We start from the raw sequence: 15,212 nt of genomic DNA, 5'->3' as shown, positions 1-15,212 counted from the left end.
TGGTGATGATTGCACAGCAATATTAATGTCTTCAATACACTTAAAACATACTTAATGTATCTATGGGGCCTGATGACTTGTCCTGGCCGAGCACATGCTTGTGCTGTTGCACATCTTACCCCTCACTGTACAGTTGGGAAACTGGCCCAGAAAGAGGCAAGTACTGGCCCAGACCACAGGAGGTAGTCCGGGTCCCAAAGACTAGACAGAGCTCCAGCTTCCTTGGCCAAGGCTCCGCCCCTTCCCTCAGGTCTCCTTTGGCAATGAGAGGCATTAAGATCTTAGAGGATTGCTGCCCACCCCTCTCCATATGAGATCATTTTCCTCTCCTCATCATAGCATGGGCATAGGCACCCCCACTCACACTGAATTCTCATGTGGGGGCCATGGAGGTGCAGTCAAGAAAGAACTGACCTGGAGGAAGTGACAAGAGGCAGGAGGGAGAGAGATTGGAGGCAGCTCTCCCAGGGGACCATGGCATTCGTTCTCCTAGATACATGCCCAGAGATAGGCAGAGGAATCCCTAAGGTTCCTAGGTTTCTGCCTATCTGTCTGTTCCAGACCCATCCTTGGCCCAGCCTGGGGAGCACAGGACTGGGATCCTGCAGTCCACCTCTGTGGGCACCCAGAACTGTGATGAGTCCATCCTCCCCTTGTGTAGGCATTGGGAACAGGAGAGAATACCTCAGTGAGGGTCCTCCTGTATAAAATGGAGTGCATCCAGCAGGTGACTCCAAGTGTTCCATGCACTTGCAATGTGTCTGTTGGACTAGGTTCTCTGTTGATGACCTACTGTGCTCTGAAATGTTGAGAAGATGCTTTCCACCCACTTGAGATCATTTAGAACTGAGGAGACATGGGGGCATAGGTGGATGAGAACTGGGGATAAGGAAGAAGATGCCAGAGCACTGGACACCAAGTCTAGAGATGAGGGAGAAGACCAGTTCTTGTTGGATCCTCGGGGTCCTCATCTGGAGGCAGGGGGGAGTCATTGTCCTGGTTGAGGTTGGATGCCTCAGGAATGAAGAAGACACCTGGTGGGGGACAGCAAGATGGGGGGAAAGGTAGGCTCCCAAGATTCACCCCACTCTCTCGAAGCCGACAGGTCCTGCTCCTTTACCTCTGGGACCCTGGAGAGCCTCTGCCTTGAGGACATCTGAAGAATGGTTCCTTTCTGTTTGGTGGAGTTTTGGTGAGGGCTGCAGTGCTAGTGCTGGCCACCAGGGGGCGGGCAGCCTCTTGTGTCAGTGGTGGCAAGTTAGATTTTGTTTTTATTTTTTTCAGTTGTATTGAGATATACTTGATATACAGCACTATGCAAGTTAACATTGCTGTGTGGTACATTTGAAAGTTGCTAAGAAAGTAGATCCTAAAACTTCTCATCACCAGGAAAAAATCTTTTATGTTTGCTTGGTGATTGATGTTAACTAAACTTATTTTGGTAACCATTACATAATATACATATACATCAAGTCCTTTCCTTCTCCTGTAAACCTGGAATTTACACGGTGTCCACTGAACTTTTCTTGACCTCCTGGAGCAGAGAAGAGTCAAGCAGAGGTCTTTCTGGCTGTCCCTCTGCCTCAGAAACAGCTTGTACCTCCTATTTCTAGTGTTCATCTCCACAATCACAGTTGGTCAGAAGCAGGGGGCGAGGTGCAAGATCTTCCCATGTACTCATTCAGCAGCTGTGCACTGAGCACTCACCCTGTGCCAGGTGCCCTGGTGGGCCAAAGTGCAGGATGAAAATGACCAAGTGGTCCCTGCCTGCCGGGAGCTCACAGCCTAGAGGGGAAATGGACAAAAGCAAAAACAGGAGCAAGAAAAGAGCAAGTGCTGTAGAGAAACACAGCAGGGGGCTGTGAGGGAGGGCTGGGCATCACTGGGTAGGAGGGTCTGAAAGGCCTCACTGGGGTGACGTTTTCTGGGACCAGAATGACAAGAGGGAGCCAGCCCTTCAGGGGTCTGGGAGCAGTGTGTCAGGGGGATGGCACCACTGGTCCTGAGTCTCACAGGCAGAAGTGAGTTTGGCCAGAGGAGGTTAGAAATGTGGCCAGTGCAGCTGGAGGGAGGCTGGGAGGAGAGAACAGGAGCTGGGGTGGAAGGTAGGGTCAGGGCCTGGTGGGCTGTGTCAGTAACCTTTCCCTCTCTGACTTCATTGCCCCTAACCTTGCATTTCAAAACTACAAATGTTGACTATCTCACAATTTGTGTGGATCAGCAATCAGGCACGTTTCAGCTTGGTGCCTCTGCCTCAGTGAGTTGAACAGGTTGGTCCTGTGGCCTCAACTGAGGCTCAACTGGGGGAGGACTAGCCCCAAAGTTCACTCTCAGCCTTCAGGGTTCAGTTTGGACTGAAAGTCTAAGTTTCTTTCTGTCTGTTGGCCTGGGTACTCCCGTGCTTCTCTCCTCTATAGGCCTCCACATTGGGCAGCCCCAAAACACTGGTATTTGATTCCTCAGTTACAAGGATTCGACAGAGAGAGATGGAACATGAAAGACGGAGTAAGAGGAAGTGAGAGACTTATGTAGTTAAAATTTAGACAAGACATCCCATCACTTTGGCTGTTATTATGTTCAGAAGCCAGTTACTAACTACTTAGTGGTTCCACGGGGATGGCTATACCATGGGTGGGGCTTACTGGGTACCACTGTGGAGGCTGCCCACCTCATAGGCCAAGATGAGGCACTTGGGTCTCATTCTCCATAAAACAGTAAACAATTGAATGGTTTAATGCCGCAGGATGGCAGTATCTAAATTTCCATTAGTTTCAACCCCCTCATGATGCTGACCTGAAAGTGAGGCCAAGTTGGAAGTGACTGTTCCAATATCACATTGCTAGAACCCAGGCCTGTTTTGAGTGGTGTTCTGTGCTACCTGTCACCCCTTCTTGTTATTCTTCCATCTCTAATTTTGTGCCTTATGTACATGTGACACCAGCCCACAGAGGTAATAGATATTATCTCATATACACCAGGTGAGGTCCCTAGGAAGTAGATTCTAGCCTGATCTCCCTGGTGTCGGTTTGGAGACTAGGGAGGACCTGAGAGGCACAGGGACTATCCCAGGATGAAGAACTGGTAAGTTAAAGGATGTCTGCATTCATCTCTGTCTTCTCAAAGCAAGGACCTGAGTTAGGTTTCTAGGGAGCTGGGGCTAGGGCTGTGTAGGCTCCTTGTGTACAGTTCAGGAAGTGACATGAGAGAGGAGGGTGAGCAGCCCGGGCTCAATGGGCAGCTCTGGAGAAATCTGATTGAGGTAAGGGGTCCAGGTATAGGAATCTTGAAAAATGACCCCATCTCCTTGGTCCTAGGCCTCAACAGATCTTTGAACTCTGGTAACCAGGCACCCACAGTCCCCCATCCAGCTCACTTGACGGGAGACAGTCAAGAGGCAAAAATGTTTTGTTGTTGTATCCCAACTTTTGCAGGATCTGGGCTCAAAAAAGCCCAGAAAGAGAATCTTTTTGATTGTTGCCTACATTGGCTCAGCCCTCATCCCTGACGCCTCTGGGTGTCTGACAGGAGGCAGTGAAGGGTAACATGGGGCAGCCCAGGAAAGGTTAGTGCAGACCAGGACACAACGGTGATCCCACCTGATCAACCCCAAAATCCAGGCCCCTCATCGTGTGTTTGTGTGTCTGTGTGGTGTGGGGAAGGCAGGGTATGTGGGGCAGGCCATTCCTGGGCAGGAGCTGGTTGTTAGGTGTCAGAAGTCTGGTCCGTCTGTCATGTTCATACCCAGGTCATGGCTGGCAGCATGAGAAGGTGAGCTCCTCAACTCGTATGTTATTGAGCCCTAGAGGTTTCATCTCCTTCCCTTCCTGACCAGAGTTCTTTGCCAGGATGCCCTCTGTGCTTGAACTGAGGAGCAGACTTTCTCTTGGGCATTGGCCACAGTGGCAGTGTGCAGGCAGCACCTGATTCCCTCTGGCCCAGCTCCCAGGCAGTCTTTGCAGAACTCCACTCAGGAGGTCATCGAGTAGCTGCCCAGTGGTTTCAAGTCCACCAACTCACTAGACAAGGGGCAGGTGCATGAGGCCACCCACACCATCCAGTGCTGCTCTAAGATGAGAGCAGGAGCAGAGGGCCTCCACACTCAGGACCTTGAGATGATGGGGTTGGACCAGAACTAGGGTGGGACCAGTCAGGGGCTGTCTCTTTTTCAAGCTAAAGGGGATGTACATGCAGGTAACCTTGCCTGGTTCAGAGCTGAGCTGCTGTGACCCTCTTTCCTTTGACTGGTGTGAGCTTCTGGAGGCCACTGAGGCAGAGCCAGAGGTTAAGGGGGACTGCAGGCTGGCTATTCCTGGAAAGGAAGTGGGATCTTTCCTGTATTTAGAAGGACACATGGAAAGTCAGCTATGTGAGTGAACCTTTCTCTTTATCCCGCTCCAGCGCCAGCTGCAGAGCTCCAGCCAGCAGCAGAAGCAGAGCAGTGGGCAGTGGTGGAGGTAGAGCTGGCTCCAGCTCCGTTGACACCACCCTCTCTAGCACTGGAGCCAGTGTCCCCTCCATCAGCAGTGTTGGAGCTGGAGCAAGGGCCGACATCGGCTGCAGCAGGAGTGGGAGCTGCTGAGCTGGAGTCACCTGGACCATCATTTCTAGTGGGAAGTCCATCTCCACCTGTGGCTAAGAAGCATGAGAAGAAGCCTAACCTCACGGCCTTCCCTCCTAAGCTGGTGGTGGAGCAGTTGACCGTGATGGATGCGGTGAGCAGCTGGGCTCTCAGGGCGGGTGGGGTAGGCCTTCCCTCTGCCATCATTGCCCCAGACCTCATCCAGTCTCCTATGATCTGGGCCCGAATCCTGGCTCCACCCCTTACCAACCATACGACCTGGGCAACTTTCTGAACCCCCAAACATTTGCTGTCCACCTGCAGAGCGTAGAGGTGGACACTAACAGGACCTGCTGCACAGAGTGGCTGTGCCGGCTCCATGAGGTAGAAGAGATGGAAGGGTGAGCAGGGCCTGGCACATCAGTGGGGGAGGGGAACTCACTGTGTGCAGCCAGGTCCCTGGTGGCCCAACCGTCTGCTCAGGAGGCTCAACAGCCTCAGGACTTATTAGACACCTGATGTGTACTTCACTATGAGGGAGACAGACAAGGCCCGTGGTTGTAGCTGCCACAGGGGAATGTGCATCAGAATGGGGAGTGGGACCAGAGGGGGGATCAGGTTGTTGGAAGATGCCCCCTTGGGATGAGCCAAGGTGAGCCACCATCTGGAGCTTGGAGTTAGCCAGGACGGGCTGGATGCAAATGCCCCTCTCCCTTCCCTGCCAGTATTGGGTCCTGGGTCATTCTCTGCTGGGTGCCTGCAGTGACAGAGAAGAAAAGCCAGAGACTCTAACAAGGCTCAGGCCACATCATGAGCTTCCTGAGCTCCAGCTCTAAATTGTGACCCCTGTGTGGGACTTTGTGGGCTGTGGACACAGACCTAGGGTGTGGCAATGCTGGGTGACACTCCCCCTGTTCCCCAGGAGCCCTTCCAGAAGGTGGTGCCCTCTCAGTGTCTGGGCTCCACCTGGGGCAAGAGGAACAAGCCCGGCAATGAGCACCTGGCACACACCGTCCGGGCCAATATCGACCACTTCAGAAGGGTGGCCAACCTCGTCATCACCACCTGCCTCGGGGTCCCGAGCATGATGGCCCAGGACAGGGCGAGGGTGGTGGAGCGCTGGATCCAGGTGGCCCAGGTGTGCTGTGGGAGGCCCAGTGGAGCCCCTCTCTGGAGCCTTAGGAACTGCCTCCACCTTTATCAGCTCCCAGGATTGCAGTGTGTGGTCTAAGCCCCTGCAAGTCCCTAGGTCCTTCCTGCCAGGAGCACGCTGATCTTGACTCCAGGTCCCAGTGCGGGGATGCTCACTTCCTACCTGGCTCCCTCCTTGGGTTGAGCTAAAATCCTCCTCCTTGTGAGTGTTACACTTTGGGTCCTAAATGTGCCCTTCTGGGGCTCCCTGAACATCTGTCTAATCCAGGAGGGGAGATTTAAATAGAAGGGGACTGAAGCTAGAGCAAGCAGGGCTCCAGCGCCCCACCTCACAGCTCATTCTCTTCCCTTCCCCAGGAGTGCGAGATCCTGAAGAACTTCTCCTCGCCCCGCACTGTCATCTCTGCTCTGCAGAAAACATCCATATGCCACCTGAAGAACACATGGGGGAAGTTTCCTGGTGGGTAGTGCCCCTCTCCATAGGAGGACCAGGGTGGATGGGGGATCTCCTGAATGTCTGCCATTGGCCCCTCAGTCAGGTGGGAACTCCTGGGAGGCAGCAAATGATGGGGACAGGGCCTGGGCCTCAGTGGTGGGTCTCTAAGTCTCCTGGTGTCCTTAGTGCACCAATTCTGCTTCAGGACTCGGTTTCCCTAAATGCCAGGTACTGGGTTGAGCCACATTAGAGATTTTCAAGTGTTTATAGCAACAGAACTCTATGCCCAGTTGAAACTGAAAGTGGTCAAAAGAGAGCTGCTCTGTATAGCGGGGGAATGGAGACCCCAGTGACCAACAGGAGAGCCCCCTCCCAGTCCCACGAGACCTTAGCGCTCAGAGGAGCCCAGTGAGAGCACTCCTCCAGGCAGTTTGAATCTCTCAGGTTGTCAAAGAAAAGGATTTGCACTCAGACCCCTCACATTATCCCTAAATTTATCCTTCCTTCTTTCCCCTCCCCTCAGGGAGAGCACTGAAAAACTTAAGAAGAGCTATAGCCAAGACGAGTCCTTGAGCAGAGAACTGATGACCAAGGTGGAGTGGAGGCTGGGGGTCTGGAAAGAGAGAAGGGGCCGAGGGAGGGGTGCTGAGCAAGCTGTGGTTTTGATAGTTTCTCACTTGAACTTTCTCTGAAACATTCCCATCTGTCTTGTCCAGGTTAACAAGCAGAGGGATCTGTTCTGCCCATGGGCAGGTGGGGTGCCATTTTTGGGCAGGAGGCCTTGGTCATGGGACACAGTGGTGTTGGCTGGGCTGTTTGAGGACGAGTTGCCGAGCTGGCACCATCAGCAGGTCTCTGGCTTCCACTCACATCCATCCTGCTGGATGTAGCTTCTTCCAGGCTGTTGGGTGGTTGTGGTGGGTTTATCCCTCAGCCTAAACCTGTCCTCAGGAAGCCAGGACCCTGCTGCTCCTTCTGTCTTCACCATGTCTCCAAGGGGAGGGCACCTTGCCTGCCCCAGGGACGGGCACAGCAGGGGATTCCCCTGGCCCAGGTGGACAAACAGGCTGCTCATCCTTGGATCTGAACAGCTGGACCAGAGACAGATGTGTGTGTGTTCTGGGACACCCCCTGAACCCCCTAGAGCAGTCACTCGTTGTCAACCACAGGAGTCGCACCTGAGTGCCTGGTTGGCAATGACATATACCCCAGGTGGCTTATGTGAAGCATCTAGGCATTGATGGATTCTTAGTGGATCCTGCTGAAAGGACATTAGGAGCTTCATGTAAACGGGGAAGCAAAGTGTCCTGTCACCCCCTTCCCTGTTGATCAGAGGTGGTACATTGTGGGTCCACTTCCTGAGTGGATAAAGAAAGAGTTCAGTGCAGGGGAATATCCTGACTGGTTCTTTGGGGAAGAGAAGGGTTTGGCATTGCCTCTGTACAGCATGGGGGAGAAACACTCCACGGGACTGGGGCAGGCAGGAGCCACTCAACCAGATTCCCAAGACACCACATCCTCTCCATCCATGTCTCGGCCCAGGGCGAAGCTTTGAGAGCTCGGGACAGGACTGTTGTCAGTGGTGGGGCTGGGGGTTAGGCGAGGATGTTGGAACAGGGCCTCTGGCTGAGACGGGCAAGCGGCCTCTCCTCTGTGGGCCCCTGAGCAAGTCTCTGCCCATGTTTGGGCCTTTGTCTCCACATCAGGGAAATGGAGGGATGGTGATTGTGTGGTGATTGTGTGGTGCAGGCCTCACAGGGTGGTGTTGAGGTAAGAGGGAGGAAAGGAACGTGGGAGCTTTCTGCCTACTCCACCTGGAGGGGTGAGGGCCAGAACAATGATGACAGTCTTGTGACACTGAGTCCTCATGAGAACCTGTGTGGTAGCTGGAGTTCTCACACTTTCCAGATGAGGAAACAGGCTCAAGGAGGCCAAGCCACAAGCTCAAGCTCACACCCAGAGTGAGGTTGGAGCTGGGCTTGTTCTGGAATCACAAGACCTTGGAGGATGGAATGGCATTGGTACCAGTTGACTCAAGTCAGATGTCTAGTGTCGGAGGACAGTGGTGCTGGAGAGAAATGGGGTGAGGGGAGTATGGCCTCGCTGACACTGTCCTCGACCCTGACAGGAGGGGCCCTCCACGTTTGCTCCCCCAGAGAGTGCAGGAGAAGCAGGAGCAGCAGCAGGTGAGTGTGCCTGTGGGGGAGGGGCTCTGCGCTCCCAGCTGGAGGCCTCAAATCAAGAGAGGAGGGCCCTTCCTCTTGGTGCCACAGTGTCTGAATCCCCCAGTAGAAGTGACCAAGAGGAGGGCCTGGAAGAGCTGGTGCAGGATGAGTTTGTTGTGGGGAGGGCAAGGGACTACACACCCTGTGATTTGCCAGAAGCCGGCCCTGGGAGGTGAGGAGGAGGAGTGTGGTGTTCTTGGGGTGTGCAGGGAGTAGGAATTGACGGGAGGCTGCTGAGGGTCCTAGGCTGCTCCTCGTGGGAACCCTGGGGTGGGCCAGGAGGCTGAGGGTGGGCACTTTTCAGGAGAGGGTCTACATGGGGTCGACTTGAGAGCAAGGGTTCATCCCACCCACACCCCGATGTCACAGGGTGTTGTCCCCTATCTTGGCACTCTGCTCAGTGACCTGCTGATGCTGCACCTGGCGATGGGTGACTATTTTGAGGTGGGTGCACCTGAGGACTAGGCAGGAAGGACCAGGATTCTGAGCCTTGGGATGCGGAAGCCCCCGAACTGAGCTCTGAGTTCTCAGCACTTGGCACATCTCCTCTCATGAGAGCCTCGCAGCTGCCCCTGGGAGCTGGGGCATCGGCCCATCTTAGGGATGAGTGAACAGAGGCTCCACCTGAGACATCCATTCCCGTTCCTCAGGCTGGGGAAGCTCAGAGCTGCCTGATGGCACAGCTGCGTGAGGTTTTATCTGAGCTGGACTCTGCCTGTCCCTCCCATGCTGCCCGTGGAGGGAGAGAGAAGTTGGGACCCCCAAGTCAGGCAGCACATATGTGGCTGAGCAGTCCCCTCTGCCAGAGGCCTCAGCCTCCAAGTCTGTCATCAGAGAGGGTTGTGCTGCCAGGTCCCTCAGCCTCACCCCCATGTCCTTCTCTGGAGCCCAGAGACCGTCCTAGGTCCAAGTCCTGTTTTCTCTGCATGCCCCGCTCCCTCTGGGGACCTGGCAGTAGTGCCACATGAGAAGGGGTGGGCATAGGGGGCTAGTCAGGCTAGGGGGCTCTGTCTGATGGACTCTGGCTGTCTGTCTTCCAGGGGAATGAGATCAACCTTGAGAAGAGGACTGAGGTGAGCAGCTGCCGCACTCCCTGCAGGGGAGGGGAAGGAGGTGGAAATCAGAGACCCTCTGGGCAGAACAGTTTCTGGCTCCACCCCTTGTATCTTACATTGAGTGGAAGATTTTGATAGAAGTGGGAGACCCATCCAGTTGGCGCGTGGGTAGAGGGGAGGATGGCATCAAGGAAATCTTCCTGGAGGAGGGGCTGATTATTCCCATTCTGAGAACTGGTAGATCCTGGATGGAACTGGAGGGAAGGATGGTTTCCAGGACTGGTCCCCTTCCCCACTCCTCACCTCCAACAAGGCCCCTGCAGCATCCCCCACCCAGGCCCTGTCTGCATCCTCTCCTTCCCTCTGGTCCCAGGAATACCGAGTCATGAGGAAGATCCTGCTGCTCCAGGAGGCTGCCAAGAATTACAACCTAGAACCCGAGGGAGCGATTTGCGGCCTGGTTCCAAGACATGGAGTTGCTCAACGAGAATGAGAGGTGAGGCCGGGCAGGAGTTGGGTGAGGGCAGGGGTGGACTCTCCCTGTTGGCCAGTCCAGAGAGCCTGTCTCCATGGTCCCCCACTCATCCCCCGGCCTTATTACATGGCGACCTCTGGGACACCCAGACTCCAGCTGCTGGGCAGGCAGTGGGGGGACACCTGAGGTGTGGTTCCTGGTAGGCTCACAGGTGCCTCTCTGTCCTGTAGCTACAACCTGTCCTGCCAGCCAGAGCCCTAGACCTAGTTGGCCTGCAAAATACGCAAGGCCAAGAAGAACCGGCCATCATCAAGGTCTGGGGTGAGTGAGTGTCTGGGCCGGGGTGACTGACTCCTAGGGGTTCAGTAAGGCTTCGGGCTAAGCGTGGCCTTGGGGAGTCGGATAGCTGGCACTGGGATCCCAGCTCCACTATTGACCAGTCCTGTGACTGGGGTGACTCTCTTCAGCTTCCTGAGACTCCGTTTCCCCCTCTGTGAAATAGGTGATACTAAATGATGGCTCACGTGGCAGGGACGAATGGGGTACTGGTGGCTGACAGCACTGAGCACAGGGTCTGAAGCACCCAGTGCAGTGGGGACATGGTGGGGGGCCATGATTCTGAGGGAGGCCACGCAAGATAACCCGACTCTTCTACTCAGCCCCCAGGCTCCAACCCCGAACCCGGTACCAGTGGCCGATCACAGCCCATCCTTCTTTTCCTCTTACCCTACAAAAATAAATCATGAAATTGGGTCAAATGACAAAGGAAGCCTGCTATTTTAGGACAATTATCCTGGCTGTTTTGTACTTCCACCCTCCCTCTATCCTCTGGGGATAGATCTGACCTGTGTCCTGGGATGTCATCAGGCAGATTTGCATCAAGAACAGAAAGCTCAAGGTCAAAACTCAAGGCTACTCCAGATCATTTCTCCTCCTCCATCCTGTTAACACCCCCTCCTTGTTTGAGTGTGTTTCTATTCTTTTCTTGTCCTTGTCACTCTCAACCACACAAGTCCTGGCACTCCCTCTCAGGACAGTCGGTCCCCAGTCCTTTACTGAATCCTAAATCCTACCATTTCTGTGTTTTCTGACTACTCATTTGCTTAATCCATTGACCACTCGGTGTTCATAGAAGTGAAATCAATAGTGACATTGTCAACCATCCCCTGTTAACGACTTACTCCCACATCCCAGATGTTCACATAATCCAAATGGTTATGTTCAAAGTAAATAATTCAGAAAACATATTCACCCACCACAAATTCCTGATATCTAATACTTTTATTCAAACACTCATACAGTGGATACCTGTCCCTCAAGATCAGAAGTAATGCCAGATCACCGATCCTCACCTTAATTTCCTCCTACACCTATCAATCTTGGATTCCATGGACTATGATCTCAATAATTTCCTTGGAATAATAAAAAATTCATTACCACTCATTTATGTTGTAAACCTCCAAACCCAGAAGATCCCAATTATCTGCCATGCCGCAGCTACTGCTGGTCTTATAACAAGCTGAAGAAAAAGCATGAAACATGATCTTTTGGTACCACTGTAAATACAAAACCATCTGCATCAACTGGGAAGCATCCATAATGCCTGGAAATCTTGTTCTCTTTTTTCGTGTTGGCTCAATAACAAGAAGATAAATCAATTTAAAAAATGGGCAAAGGACCAGAGTAGACTTTTCCTAATGAAGACATACAAGTGGCCAACAGGTGTATGAAAAGGTGTTCAGCATCACTAATCATCAGGGAATGCAAATCAAAACCACAATGAGCTATCACTTCACACCTGTTAAGATTGCGATTATCAAAAAAACTAAAGATGGCAAATGTTGGTGAGGATGTGGAGAAAAGGAACCCTTGTGGGAATGTAAACTAGTACAACCATTATGGAAAACAGTATGGAGCTTACTCCAAAAATGAAAACTAGCATATGATCCAGCAATCCCACTTCTGGTATATGCCCACAGGATTGAACTCAGGGTCTCAAAGAAATACCTGCACTCTAATGTTCATTGTAGCTAATTCACGATAGCCAAGATATGGAAGTAACCTAAATGTCACTGATGGGTGAATGGATAAAGAAATGGAATATTAGTCAACCTTGAAAAAACAAGGAGTTCCTGCCATTTTTGACAACATGGATGGACCTAGAAGACGTTATGCTAAGTGAAATAAGGCAGACAGACAAAGGCAAATACAAATATGTGGAATCTTAAATAGTCAAACTTATACAAGCAGAGGTTATAATGGTGGTTGCCAGGGGTTGAGGGGATGGAGAAATGGGGAGCTGATGATCAAAGGATACAGAGTTTCAGTAATCAAGATAAATAAGTTCTGGAGATCTAGGATATGGCATAGTGCTTACAGCTAATGAGACTGTATTGCATACATCACATTTGCTAATAGTGTAGATACTAAGAGTTCTTACTACACAATAATAGTAATAAAGGAGGTGAGAGAAAACTTTGGGAGGTGATGGATATGTTTGTGGCCTTGATGGTGGTGACAGTCTCAAGGGTGTATACTTATGTCCAAATTCATCAAGTTGTATATGGAAAAGTATGACATCATCATTGATTCTTCTGCACCTTGAAATACACCGTGTCCTCATCACAAGAGAAAAAAATTTGTAACTATGTATGGGGACATATGTTAACTGGACTTATTGTGGTGATCATTTCGACATATACTCAAACATTGAATCATTAAGTTGTACCGCTGAAACTAATTTAATGTTGTATGTCAACTTTACCTCAGTTAAAAAAACACAACAGACAAAATGATTTGAATATTGTAAATGAGTTCAGTGAATCCCTGAAACTGCCCCATGCCCATATGAGAGTTACAAGAAGCAGAGAGGATGAAGTAAGGTGGAAGAAAGTTGTACAAAACAGTATTCAAATTAAAATCATTTAAGTTGATATCAACTCCTTGTGGCAAAGTTCTGTGAGCACCGATCTTCTTTCACATTTTTCCTGGAAAAGCATACTTTCAGATCCAACCCATAATAGTTCATCATTTGCTCTAATACGAAAATCTCAACTTAATAAATAAAACCAAAACCATCCCTTATGTATGAATAAAGTTAGTGAACTTTACAGAGAAAAGAGCATATTTGCACAATCTCAATAAAGGAAACAGAAGAACTGAATGATGATCGAGTCTCATTCAAGCTTATCTTTGAAAGCCAGTAAAACCAGGTTATCTTTTCAAGAAGGTGTGTAGAGCTGACAACCTTGGAAGATAGAAATAGTGGCCTCCTCTAGAGCAAAGGACAGGCTTGCTTACTGCTCAATATAATAGAAATAACACCCCTCCCTGGGGCAAAGGTCAGCAGACTTCCTGCCCATTATCAAAGATTTGAGTTCCTTAAGCTCTGAGTTCTTGCAACTCTCTGCATGTCACCAGGCCCACTGTGTATCACCCTGTAGGAAGCGGGATTTAGTGAACTGGTGCAAATGTTGATACTCTGGCCACTAGTATTGTTGTGTCATTAAGTCCTTTGTCTCTGACCCATTTGTCTAGTTTCTTTTGCCAGCATCTATAAGACCATGGTAAGCTGACTTATTAGCTTGCAGGTAAGGTAAAATATCATACCTTTCACGGTTCCTGACAAGCCCTTAATGTAACTAGTACTCTTAGGAACAGAGAGCTATCCAGAACAATATGTATGAATATTCTTCATCGAAGACTTCATGCAACCAAAACTTTAATAAGTCTCTCTGATCTCTTTTATTTCTACCCCAAGTAGAAGGAGAGGCACCAAACTATTACAGACCTAGGGCTTGTGCAAGCCACCTGGAGACCTAGTGACCAGAAACTTCCCATGGGGAGCAAAGACAGATGGGCATATTTCCAAAATGGACACATATGCCTCCTTATCATCCAAAAGACAGTACATTATCTTAATTTATGATGATTTCATTCATTAAAATGTTGTGATGGGCCAAAGATGCACATCTAAGAAGAGTGAGACACATGGCAGTTGTAAGCAGATTAACACATTTGGTGAATATCAAACTCTGAACTAAACTTAGTGTTCTAATCTATCATAAGGTACAACAAATTTAATTAGGTCAATTAAATGATCTTTAATGGTATGCCTGATTATTACTCTGCAATAATGAACGAGAAACTCATGTAAATAACTATAATTGGTCTTACTTTAAAATATAATAGTCAAGACTGTTTGAGATAAGCTGGAGAGAAGGAAGGGGAGAAATAGATAAAAGTTAGCTGCTCTGAAGCCACTCTCAAGACCCCTGGATCTACATGTAACCCAGGAGATCGAGGCAGATGGCTGTGTGCCTAGATCCTCCCTGAACTGTGGTTCTCAGGGATGTCACGGAGCTGAAGCAGCTTCCTGAATCATGTTTACACGTCCATGTGTACAATACCCCTGACCATGGGGATGAAACACCATTCAATCATCCCTTACACCCCTCTAATTAACAATTAGATTTCAAAATCATTGTATCATTACATGATAATTTATTCCTCAAACCTGTAGGAGGCCGAGCTAAAAGAAAATCAAATTTCAATGGCTTCTTTTCTTTGAAGGACCAAGATGTTCTTTCACACTTGGAATCCGGATTAGAGGATAAATCCATCAAATCAATGGAAACAAGTTATGAAATGGACAGAGGGATATTTCATTCATATATACACAGTTTGTACTGTGGCAAAAATAGAGTTATATTTTAAAAAATTAGAATTTCTTGAAATTTTAGAGATTTTAAAGACTTTGTTCTGCTTATACTCCCTTTGGTTTACCAAATCAAACTCATTCTTTAATGGGCATTTCTAACATTGAATGCTAATAACAGCAGCTTTTTAAATTCTTATTTTTCCCAGGTCAAACACCAAGGGTAGAGGTCATCAAAAGATCAAGTCTAATCTACCTACGGGTGTGGCAGCCTTAACTATGGATGTTCAAGCCAGACATTGCCAGAAGAACTACATCTCTTCACCCATAGGTGAGTTTTTACTAGTAGTCACAGAAACTTAGGGATATCAAAGGAAATTTTTTATTAAGAACCCAAGTTATAGATTCCTCTCTTAGGTTCATTACTTTGAATTTTTGACTCAAATCATAAATATCGATTGGACCATGTTCAATTCTATGATCTTTAGAAGATGCAACCTACAGCTGAAGACAAAAAGATACAACACCAATATCTTATCCTCTCTGAAGCCAAACTGAGAGCCCCTGGAGTCAGAAGTTTCCAAGAAAAGAAAAAGTCACCCATCTTCGGAAGAGAGACAGTAGAGGTTAGTCAAACATTCAACTTTAAATTGT

At 49.7% G+C, this 15,212-nt stretch overlaps 1 pseudogene across 1 annotated transcript in view; it reads left to right on the top strand.

Moving 5' to 3' along the window:
- Positions 1-9,892, top strand: part of LOC147915754 (peroxynitrite isomerase THAP4-like) — a 31,074-nt pseudogene extending 21,182 nt beyond the window's left edge. The window contains exons 4-7 of the transcript XR_015553759.1: positions 6,068-6,170; positions 8,275-8,332; positions 9,412-9,444; positions 9,800-9,892. The product of XR_015553759.1 is annotated as a peroxynitrite isomerase THAP4-like (transcript). The remainder of the gene's footprint in view (positions 1-6,067; positions 6,171-8,274; positions 8,333-9,411; positions 9,445-9,799) is intronic.
- Positions 9,893-15,212: the final 5,320 nt, after the last annotated feature.

Source organism: Ceratotherium simum, chromosome 12 (assembly GCF_057802395.1).
Source record: "Ceratotherium simum simum isolate JZ-2026a chromosome 12, ASM5780239v1, whole genome shotgun sequence".
Lineage (NCBI taxonomy): Eukaryota > Metazoa > Chordata > Mammalia > Perissodactyla > Rhinocerotidae > Ceratotherium > Ceratotherium simum.
This window is presented reverse-complemented; position numbering and strand designations above follow the sequence as displayed.